This window comes from Sturnira hondurensis, unplaced genomic scaffold, assembly GCF_014824575.4.
Source record: "Sturnira hondurensis isolate 20B ecotype Veracruz unplaced genomic scaffold, ASM1482457v3 Scaffold0000780, whole genome shotgun sequence".
Classification (NCBI taxonomy): domain Eukaryota; kingdom Metazoa; phylum Chordata; class Mammalia; order Chiroptera; family Phyllostomidae; genus Sturnira; species Sturnira hondurensis.
This window is the reverse complement of record NW_028073411.1, coordinates 2,262,349-2,274,047: the sequence shown is the minus strand read 5'-3', so window position 1 is coordinate 2,274,047 and position 11,699 is coordinate 2,262,349. Positions and strand designations below refer to the sequence as shown.

Below are 11,699 nucleotides of genomic sequence, written 5' to 3'. Positions count from 1 at the left end.
TTTTATTGATTTTAGAGAGAGAGAGGAAGGATGGGAAAGAGAGAGAGAAATCTGCTGTTTCGCTTATTGAGGTATTTGTTTATTGCTTCTTCTATGGGCCCTGACCAGGTATAGAACCTGAAATCTTGGTTGCAATCTTGGTGTATTGAGACAACACTCTAATCAACTGTGCTATCCTGCCAGGGCTTATCTCCTCCTGTGAAGGATAAATAAGTATGTGTTGTTAGCATATTTTCTTTGTTTTATTCAAATTATTCTATTAACATGTAGTAACCATGGCTCTATTAAATATAACACATTCAGAGCCCCGGAGTTCCAGCCAGTTGCGAACCTAGTTCTGCGTTCTCTCACTCCTGACATGACAGACAATGCTGTGTCCTTTGCCGAACACTTCCTGGCAGGTGGAGGGGCCACAGCCATCTCCGAAACAGCAGTAGGGCCCATCGAGCTGGTCAAGCTGCCGCTGCAAGTGCAACATGCCAGCAAGCAAGTCATGGCAGATAAGCAAGACGAGGACATAATACTGCGTGGTTCATATCCCCAAGGAGCAGGGAGTCCTGTCCTTCCGGTGTGGTAACTTGACCAATGTCATCAGATAGTTTCCCACCCAGGCTCTCAACTTTGCCTTCAAAGATAAAAACAAGCAGATCTTTCTTGGTGGTGTGGACAAGAAAACCCAATTTTGGTGCTACTTTGAAGGAAATCTGGCACCAGGTGGTGCTGCTGGCGCCATCTCTTCGTGTTTGTGTATCTTCTTGATTTTGCCCATACCCGTCTAGCAGCTGACTGGGGCTGAAAAGGAATTCAAAGGCCTCGGTGACTGCCTGGTTAGGATCTTCAAATCTGATGGGATGAAGGGCCTGTACCAAGGCTTTAATGTGTCTGTGCAGGGTACCATCACCTACCGAGCTGCCTGTTTGGTATCTGTGACACTGCAAAGGGAATGCTCCCAGATCCCAAGAATACTTACATCTTCATCAGCTGGATAATTGCACAGTCCGTCCCAGCAGTGAGCGGGTTGACTTCTTACCTGTTTGACACTGTTCGTTGCTGCATAATGATGCAGCCAGGGCGTAAAGAAACTGATACTATGTACACAGCCATGCTCAACTGCTGCAGGAAGATTGCTCCGTGAGGAAGGAGGCCAAGCTTTTTTCAAGGGTGCACAGTCCAGCGTTCTCAGAGGCATGGGTGGTGCTTTTGTGCTTGTCTTGTATGATGAAATCAAGAAGTTCACATAAAGTCTTTCATAGTCGTCCTCCCCCCACCCCATGAACAGGCATGTTGTATTATGTAACATATCTTGAGCATTCTTGATTGACTCGTTGGCTGTCTATTTATCAATGGCCAGTATTACTGGTTGAAAATGGGAAGCACTAATGTACATCTGACCAGGTGTCTCTTAAAGTCATTTCCATGGTGATGGTGGGACTCAATTACATTTTTTATTTTAGTCACTCCTGATAAACGACAAATTTGAAGAAATAAAAAATATCTGAAATACACAAATAAATAACTAAATAAATAAACCCCTTCAGAGTCTGTAACAATTGTGAGCCATTCAATAGGAGTGTTAGTACTGCTTACTTTCTAAAAAAATATCAAAATTGAGGATAGTATTTGAATATGGCGCTAGTAACTTCGATGACATTTAAACCCCTAAAAGAAAAGGGGAAAATTATAAGTTACCAAAGGAAACTGCAGGAATGACTCTACCAGAACAACAGTATCTTAAAGCAGGTTTGAGGGAGCCACGCACTGTTACAGATCGACAGCTGGAATCTGCGTTCTATGTTCTCATTTCCATTTCTTCAGTATCTTTGAGCCATTATTATAATCAATGCTGTCTAGGTATCCCTACACGTATTCTCATACTAAAATTTTCTTGGATGCCTCCATTCATACCATATATTTTTTTCTTTAAAAAGAAGGTGTCTCTATTGGGGCAGATTTTAGTTTGGATGCCCGATTTTCTGCTTTCAGAATGATTATTCAAACAGGTAAGAGCCAAGACTCTGTGCTTATTATTTTCATTTTGTATACAGGGGAAAAATAGACTCAGAGACTCTCATGTTTTAAGGGGCTGCAACTGTCTTCTATGCTGCTTCGCACTGAAGGTTTTAAGCCTTTATTTTACTAAATATACTGAAAATTGAAACACCATTGATAGGATTTCGAGGACCCTTACTCCTAGACCTGCATCCTGAGTCACATGGCTTGCACGATGTGTTATTACCTGAGATATTAGGCAACTAGAGGTACCGGCTTCACGAACTAATATAATGGGTTAATAATGAGGAAATGAAATTTGCCCTGATTTTGCCCGGGAGCCTCCTGAGCCCTCTCCGTTTCCTCCTCATGCCCGCTTCCGTGACTGCAGAGGAAAATTTTCTCACCAGATTTACATGCAGCAGCAAAAACTGAAGCAACTCTCTCAACTAATGAGCTGCAGAATGCAAAAGTCGGGGTCAGCCTCTGTGGAAACTTTGAATGTGGTGACCTATCAGTGCTGAATGCATATGAGGTGAGGATTCGTCCTAGAAAGCAAATTGTCACAAATGAGGGACAGTAAGACTTTAGGAGAACCTTAAAAGGGTTGTTGCCTCAGTTTCTATCACTGTAAAAGAATTATCAAAGTTGCAGTTATATTATCAGAATTAATGAGTCACCTAAATTACATTAAATTTCTCAGAGAGAGGCATTACGTAAATGGGAGCCACTGGAATAAACGGGCAAAAGCTCAAGAAAGGGAGGCTAAAGGTTACATATAAAATGAGGTCTCAAATGTAAGTAATTGACCAAAAATCAGAATGTTCAGCCAATTACTGGACATCCAATCTGTGTCTTTTGAGAAAAATTGTATAGAACATCCTTTCTTCATTCCCAACATTTGCTGATTACATAAATTAGATAATTTAGCCCTAAATAAGGACATAGTTACATTCCCTCCATGTATCTCAGGCTGCTAAAAAAAAGAATTATATTAAATTGGTAGTCAGGATCTTTCTCCAAATTATGATAATTGGGTCTCAGATTCAAAAGACAGCATTTAGTTGGAGAGAAATGGCCAGAGGAAATGTAAAGGCTCTGTCCTCAGTGTAAAATATGTTACATTTTCTTAGGTATTACATGAAGTTCACTCCACAAAGGTAAGAAACACTGACCTAGAACATATATCTGGCATTTAGCTTAAAAATGCCATGTCTTAATTTGTATTATTCATTCTGTGAAGTCTCTTCATAGGTGATAGGAATCATTAGTTTTTATTCATGCCCAGTGAATACACAATACTTTGCTAAGATATACTTTTTAAATATTTTATTTATTTATCTTTAGAGAGAGAGGACAGGAAGGAGATAGAGAGGGAGCGAAACATCAATGTGTGGTTGCCTCCCATGTGTCCCCCATTGGGGACCGGGCCCACAACCCAGGCATGTGCCCCGACTGGGAATCGAACCGGCAACCCTTTGCTTCACAGGCCCGCGCTCAATCCACTGAGCTACACCAGCCATACTGTGATCTGAAGGAGCTCAGCATTTTAAGAATTAAAAAAATAGAATTCATGTAGGATGTCTTGAGAATTTGTCCTGGGTTATTTTTGTAGGAAAGTTATTAATGTAATTATATATATAATCTCTCTGTCTCTCTCTTCTGTCTGTCTCTGTGTGTGTGTGCGTGTGTGTATATTCTTTACCCGAGCACATTTTTTTTCTCATTTCCCCTAAAGAGAAAGGAAGGGAGAGAGAGAAACATCAATTGTCTCCTGCAGGAGCCCAGACCAGGAACTGTATGCATCTATAGACTGGGGATCAAACCCACAACCTAGGCCTGTGTCCTGAATGAAATTGAACCAGCAAACTTTCAGTTACTAGAGTGCGTTCTAACCAACTGAGTCACACTGGCCAAGGCAATGCTGTATTTATTTATTTATAACGTAGAAAATTGTTTCACTAAAGTATGCTTCATTAAGTTGAGCACTAATAAACTTGGGGTGATAATTTGTTAGAAATATATCTTCCAGAAGCTATATGAATTTTCCAAAAATACAAAGAGAACGAAAGTAAACATCACTTGTCCCCCTACAAGGGCAGGCTGAGGAAGGGTTATAGCAAGATGCAATAGACAAAAGTCACTACAAAACGATCAGAATGATACATGATACAAGAGGATTGAACAACCTTTGGATAAAAGGCATTCTGATCTAAACGATTCATACTGGATTTGTGTGCTTTTCCTGGTGTCCCCATGATGACCACTGAGAAGTCTTGGGGACCCCAAAGGAGTCCGCATATTAAGTAAGTTTGCAATTTCCACTAAGGCCCACATGTTACCTAGATGGTTGGTATTTCAACTCAGATTGGTACTTGGTACAGACTGTTAAAGGAGACAGAAGGAAATGACCTTACTGTTCAGCAAAATTTCCCCATCTCATTGTGTCAATATCATTCATGAGGATATACTCATAACAAATGTTTATAAATTTTTTATCCAAAAATATTTTGTTTCTATATTAATTATATAAGTGCTTCTGTGTGCACACACAACATTTTATTTTATATATTTTTCTAAACATATGCCAGGTATTGTGCTAGGTATCTTACGGGTATGTATTTTTTTCATTTTATTTTTACATCTAGAAAGGTTAGTTTGTTCAGGCTGCTGTGACGAAAAACACTGCAGGCTGGGTGGCTAATAAATGGTAGAAACTTAGTCCTCACAGTTCTGGAAACTGGACACTCTCAGATAGAGGTGCCGGCATGGTCAAGTTCTGGCCGGGGTTTCTCTCGAGCTGCAGACTGCCTACTTCTCCCCGGGTTCTTACATAGTAGGAGGGATGAAGGGAGCTCTGTGGGGTGCCTTTGAGAAAAACACAAGTTCCATTCATGAGGGTTCCACCTTCATGAAATATTTACCTCCTCAAAGTCCCACCTCCTACTACCATCACCTTGGAGGTTAGGATTCAACAAATGAATTTCAGGGGAACACATTGGGACTATAGCAAAAGGTGAGATATAGATGTTCAGTTTTTAGTTCATACTGACCAAATTTCTGTTCTTCTTTATTTAAAATATTATTTATTTTTAGAGAGAGGGGTAGGGAGGGAGAGACACATCGGTCAGTGACTTCTCATATGTGCCATGACTGAGGACCAAACCCACAAGCTAGACATGCTCGCCCACTGGGAATCGAACCAGTGACATTTTGCTTTGTGGGACTACACTCAACTAATTAAACCACATCTGTCAGGGCAAAACATCTCTTCTTGTTAAGTGTAATGACTAAAAAGTTATGTCCAAGAATGAAGAAACTAAGATGGAGAGTGTTTAGCAGAGTGTATACATGTAAATTCTTTGACGCATTAGCAACGAAGCAAATATATAATCAGTAGATCTTGAAGAACTTAGTGACATACTTATCAAACTGCTCATTCTGTTTCAATATCAAAACTCCATTTGAACCTTACAGGTATAACCCTTAAATGAAAACATAGTGCTGATTTTATTTGTTGTCTTCTGAGTGAAAACATGTTCAATTTATCATTAAACTGAATTTTCAAATTCTTTCTTCCACAGGCCCCTATCACACTGTCCCCCTGTTCCACCTCATTATAGAGGAACATTTCGTTTTCTTCCGTAATGCGATGCCTTGATGCAGAAGGGGTCATATATCATTCAGGTGGCCCTGTAGGCCATCTTAACTTGAACACTGTAGTCTTCTGACCTAATAACTATGCTGTAGCTACATAAAAAACAATACAGTCTACATCTCCTGTTTTGTGGAAATTTGGTAGAATATGTAGTAGATAAAGCCAAGAGGTAGAAGGGTAATCAAAGTTATTATGTGTGTCCAAATTCTTACCATAGCATTTTGAAAATGTATATCCCAAATTATTAATTTCTAGCTTTACTTGGCTTTCAGTATGTCTATCTATATATGTCCATATATGTCTAAATATACTAAGTATTGGTCAAAAAGTCCCCCTGTGTTTGCTTCAACAGCCTTATTCTTTTCTCTAAGAAATCATATTTTAAGAATGACAAAATTACTAATATCCATTTCTTTTTTAAAATGTCTGTAAATATACACTTTGATATAGTCAATGTACATTTAGTACTTATCATATTTATGTATTTCCAAATATATTACTAGCAACTACAAAAGTGTAAAATGTCATGTTTCAAATGGTATAATTCAAAAGTAATTACTTCTTACCCCAACATCTTGTCTTTTCTGATATATTTTCTAAAGAAGATATAGAGAAATTGGCTTTCTTGAACATATTCCTCTTTGACTCACAGTTTACTGTTATTAACTGGTTGCGGTGAGGAGTAAATATAGATTCCTTCGTTTACAATATTGACCGTGGCAGGAGGCAAATTTTCAGACAAAGGTTTTGCAGGCTTGGGTGGCTCACATTTTAAATACATAATTCCAGAGATTGTTTCTTCTAGTTTTCTCTTTTCAGTTAGAAAGAATTATAACCCAATTTAAAATTCAATTCAAGTCTCTGACCCTGATTTACTAGAATGTAAATATATCTAATCCAATTACATCGGTGGCCCAAGAACACTTCCTGCTTCCTTGGAGATACTTTGTTTCATTGTTTCCTGATGCTAAGACAGACTTGGTGAGTGAAGGACCCCACGTATGGAAAGTAGTAGCTTTCGGGACAGGTTTTCATCCAACTGCGGCAGGAAGACCCCACACTCGGATGATGATGTCTGGTTCAGTCCAGCTGTTTAAGCCACTGTTCCTTTTAATGTAATGGCCCTTTAACATAACAGGAAAGCTTAGACGTTAACAATATTTTGTTATTGCTTCAATAAATCAATTCCCAAACAAACCAATTACTAGTGCAATAATATTCTATGTATTTTCATTAACCACCAAGTGCTGAAACCCAGAGAGGTATCTTGAAACAAAAAAAATAAAAGCATGCTGGAGTTGTTTTAAAACCTTGTATGCCCAAACTTTGAAAAGATCTTAAAAAAAATGGATCAGAAGGGAGAACAATAGGGTTCATGGGTCTGTTTTTCATTTTCAAAATACTTCTTGACATGTGAAGATTGTCTTTAAATAGGCTGTGTTCTAGCTTACACTTAAAAATATTTTTTGGCAAATGGTAATGCACAATGGTAAGTAAACAGATCAGTGTAACATGATCATTGAAATGCAAAAGAAGTTTCCAGGAGAATGAGCCCTTTGAAGAGTCTTGCTATGGTTGGATTAGGACAATCACAGGCATGGCAAGTAATATGTTTTGAGAAAAGATTCCCTATGTGTCCTAATGTTTGGACACACGGCGTGATCTTATTTCCAGGAAAATTGAGAGCAGCACTTTCTTCTGCCATTTACTACCAATTCAACTTTTCTCCAATTTCTAGGCCTTTGTGGGCTATGATTCTCTACTTCATGAAATAAAATACTGATCTATTGATATGAAGCCAGAGAGAAGAGGACCAATATTAGAGCGTTCAGGTGTATTTCATGTACATAGTTAAATTAGAATTTTCAATTTATATATGAGTATTAGGATCCTTGAACAACGACTCTACACATATCCACAATTTCTTTGATGAGACATAGTCTTTCCCTATAATAGTGTAATCATACCACTCAGAAATCATATGAGAAAATAGAATTTTTCTCTCTCTCTCAGGATGTAATTTTCCCCCTCGTATAAAGTTCTGAACTAGGTGAGAATTCCAGCTATAATTGAGCAGATTACTTTTCAGTGACCTGCTGTACTTATTCATTGTGAGGACAAAGCAGTAGGCTCTGTAGGTCCAACCAGGTCAGTGATGACTTCGCCTGTGCATGGTTTTAGTCAACTAAGATTGCTCTCAAGACAGTGAGCCCCACTGCTTACAGTGAAATGGGACTTGTAAGAAGAAATCAGCTTTGGAAATGTGAAGTTCTTTTTTTTTAGTTTTTATTTATTTATTTATTTATTTTTATTTAACTCTTGTTCAAGTACAGTTTTCTGTCTTGTATTCCCAGCCGTGCCTGCCCCCCCCCCAGTGCTCCCCACCTCCCTCCCATTTCCGCCCCCACCTTAGTTATTGTCCATGTGTCCCTTATACTTGTTCATGTGAGTCCTTCTCCTTTTCCCCTGTGATTCTCTCCCCTCTCCCCTCTGGACCCTGTCAGTATGTTCTGCATTTCAGTGTCTTTGGTTATATTTTGCTTGCTTGTTTGTTTTGTTGTTTAGATTCCTGTTAATGATGATATCATATGGTATTTGTCTTTCACCGCCTGGCTTATTTCACTCAGCATAATGCTTTCCAGTTCCATCCATGATGTTGCAAAGGGTAGGAGCTCCTTCTTTCTGCAGCATAGAATTCCATTGTGTAAATGTACCATAATTTTTTGATCCAGTCATTGACCCATGGGCATCTAGGTTGCTCCCAACTCTTGGCTATTGTAAATTGTGCTGCTATGAACATTGGGGTGCATAGGTTCTTTTGGATTGGTGTTTCAGGATTCTTAGGATATACTCCTAAGAGTGGAATTGCTGGGTCAAAAGGCATGTTCATTTTTAGTTTTCTTAGAAAATTCCATACTGTTTTCCATAATGGTTGTACCAGTATGCAATTCCACCAACAGTGAACTAGAGTCCCCTTTTCCCCACAACCTCTCCAACACTTGTTGTTTGTTTCTTTGTTTATGGTAGCCATTGTGACTAGTGTTAAGTGGTATCTCATTGTGGTTTTAATTTGCATCTCTCTGATAGCTAGTGATATCGAGCACTTATTTTAATATGTTTATAATTAAGCAGAAAACAGATTGTTCTTTTTTTTCACAGAGCCCCACCAACAGGAGTCTATTGATTTGTTTCTTCATATGAAATAGTATGACAAGGTGAAGGTAAAGCAGAAAAGAAATGATGGTCTAATCTAAGATGCAGATCTATATTGGAGTGAGACTGATGACCCGTGAAATACACTCAAAGACTACTTTTAAAACCATTCCTATTGTCAGAATGCTGAACGAAATCTTCATGGGGTGTCGCAATAGGAACTGAGAAATCATTCCCTTACGGTCCTCATGAACTTAAAATTTCAAAATTTACACGTATTTACATAATGAGAAATGTATATTTTAATTGCAGAAGAAATAATTTAATAGACCCTAAAGTGTCTGTATGTACAGGAAAGACACTTTACTGTTTGGAGAGAAGAGTGTTGCATGGGGAGAGACTACAAAAATTAAACTCATGGATGTTGAAGATTACAGTTTAACTCCATATATGTTTTAACATGATCACTGTTGCCACTAAAATTGTTTAAACATTATTGTGTTGCTGGGAGCCTTACATAAAAACTTCCTCATGCATGAGCACTTCATTTTTATTCATGGAAATAGTGTCTACATATAGAAAAATGCTTCTGTAACAGTAAAGCAAAGGAAATAGTTATTATTCTTTCAGTTATTCAAGAATTTGACTAGTATCATTGAGTACTATTTTATATTAGGATATGATGTAAATCCTGGCAGGAATTAAAATTGAAAAATGAACAAAATAGTCTTTATCCTATCACAGTTCACAAAATGACCATTTAAATTTGATATATGTGCAGGATACTATAGGGCAACTCAGAAAGTTCACAAGAAAAGGGGGATGGAACTACAAGAAAGGCAATAAGCTCAGGGGTCAAGAAAACTAGATTCTACTCTAAGTAATATGAATAAACAGTTTATAAAGAAAATTAACCATTATTTATTTCTACAAAGTTAGTGGATTGAAAAGACTATTCCTATGATTTTGAACTTTGAATATCTTGTAATTCCAAGGTATTATGTCTAGGTCATAAAATTGTGTTTGACAAAATGGTATTCAAAAGTAAATTATATCTACACCTTTATTTTATTTTACCAGATTACCAAATGCATTTTACAGGTTAAAATGAATTTCTGGTTTTATTTCTATTTCATTTAGAAGTGCTTTAATTAGAAATTTATGGGTAAATTCTCAAGTGAGATATTGTTTCTGAAATAAGATCTGGGATCCAGCTGTAGATATTCACTTTTCCAAGAAGATGTACTCTTGTCTGTAGTCATTTGTATGTGAATCAGAAATTTGACCAAGGTAGAGCATATGAATTAAAAATGCATTCATAGAAAAAAGGAAAGAAGGAAGCAACACAGGGAGGGAAGGAGGGAAAGAGGAAGAAAGAAAACAAGGAAGAAAGGAATCCTAAACTTAGTGTGTCCTCAACTCAATTTATACAATCTATAGGTTGTAAGAGATTAAAATGTCTTGTTGTGTTATTAAAAGTAAATGCTTGACCTATACTCAGTGTTTTTATGATAAATTAAAGTAGAAAATTTTATCTCAAATCTTCTATGCAGCCTTAAAGTAAAGGAGACATAACATATTTAGGATTGAAATGGTGGAAATTCATTTAAAGTTTGAGGGAAAGCACCTGTACAAGATATCTTTTTAAAATTTATTTTTAATCCTTACCTGAAGATGTATTTGTTGATCAAGGAGAGAGAGAGAGAGAGAGAGAGAGAGAAACTGAGAGAGAGAAATACTGATGTGAGAGAGAAGCATTGGTTGGATGACTCTGGTACCCATCCTAATTGGTCTGAACCCACAACATTTTAATGTATGACACGACTCTTCAACCAATTGAGCTACCCAGCCAGGGCTGTATCCAGATCAGTGTGGTGATTGTGGTGGCTTGGGCTGGAAGTGGAAGAGAGTAAAGGGGGATAAATTGTAATGGAAAAATATAATAAAAGAAGATATCTTGACCTTAAATATAATATTGAAAGATGCTTGCAGTAGATATTTTTGATAAGAGATCATGAAAATTTCATCTAAGTTTCATATCTGATAATTTCAAAAAATTCCAAAGAGAAATAATTTATTATTCATTTGCCCTCTTGTGAAATGCTGACTACAAATTCTCCATGGATAGCTGTCATCTGTGGGTTAAATCTGCTGAACACATAAATCATTACTTACTATAAACAATAATGTTTAGTTCAACCCAGTTTAAAAGTCAGTTTCCTTTTAAAAGTAAAACATGATATTTTATTTGACACATCTTTAAAATAGAAAGTCATTCTTTTCTTTCTTTTGAATATAATTATTATAATAAAGTAGATTGTTTACTAAGAATCTTCTAAGTATCTTAAGTAGTCATTTATTCATTACTTCATTCTTTTAAAAAGTAAGTACTAAGTATTTATTATGTTCCAGTCATTGTCTTAAGAAGTGAATGATATTTGTTTTTTTAATAATTATTTTAAAATAATTTGGAGCCATTTACATCTTTCTATTCTGTAGGGATTATTATTATTATTATTAAGGTTGCCTTCAGTAGGTTCACAAGACAGATTCTCACACTAAACCACGCACATACAATCTAGGAAACAGTCCCACAATTTGCGATTTTCAAAAGTGTGATGTTCGTCTTTATTCTGGCAGTCTGAGATGGTTAGAAACACTGAAGGTAGGTATGTTGCAGGCCATGGAAATCAGAAAGCTTATAAAGCTCAGCAGAAGAGAGAAGCCCAGATCTGGCCTCCTGCTGTGTTGCATTAGAAGAGAAAATGTTTCTGTGACATGTATAATCTTGGGTCAAAATGCATTTGTTTGAAAAGATTGTGATATGTCACATTGCTCTCTCTGCGGAGTCCCTCTGCTAAATGAGGGCAATGAAATTCTCCCTGGTTCTCAGCAGCCA

At 37.2% G+C, this 11,699-nt stretch overlaps 1 pseudogene; it reads left to right on the top strand.

Moving 5' to 3' along the window:
* Positions 1–358: 358 nt before the first annotated feature.
* LOC118989734 (ADP/ATP translocase 2-like) lies at positions 359–1,333 on the top strand (annotated as a pseudogene).
* Positions 1,334–11,699: the final 10,366 nt, after the last annotated feature.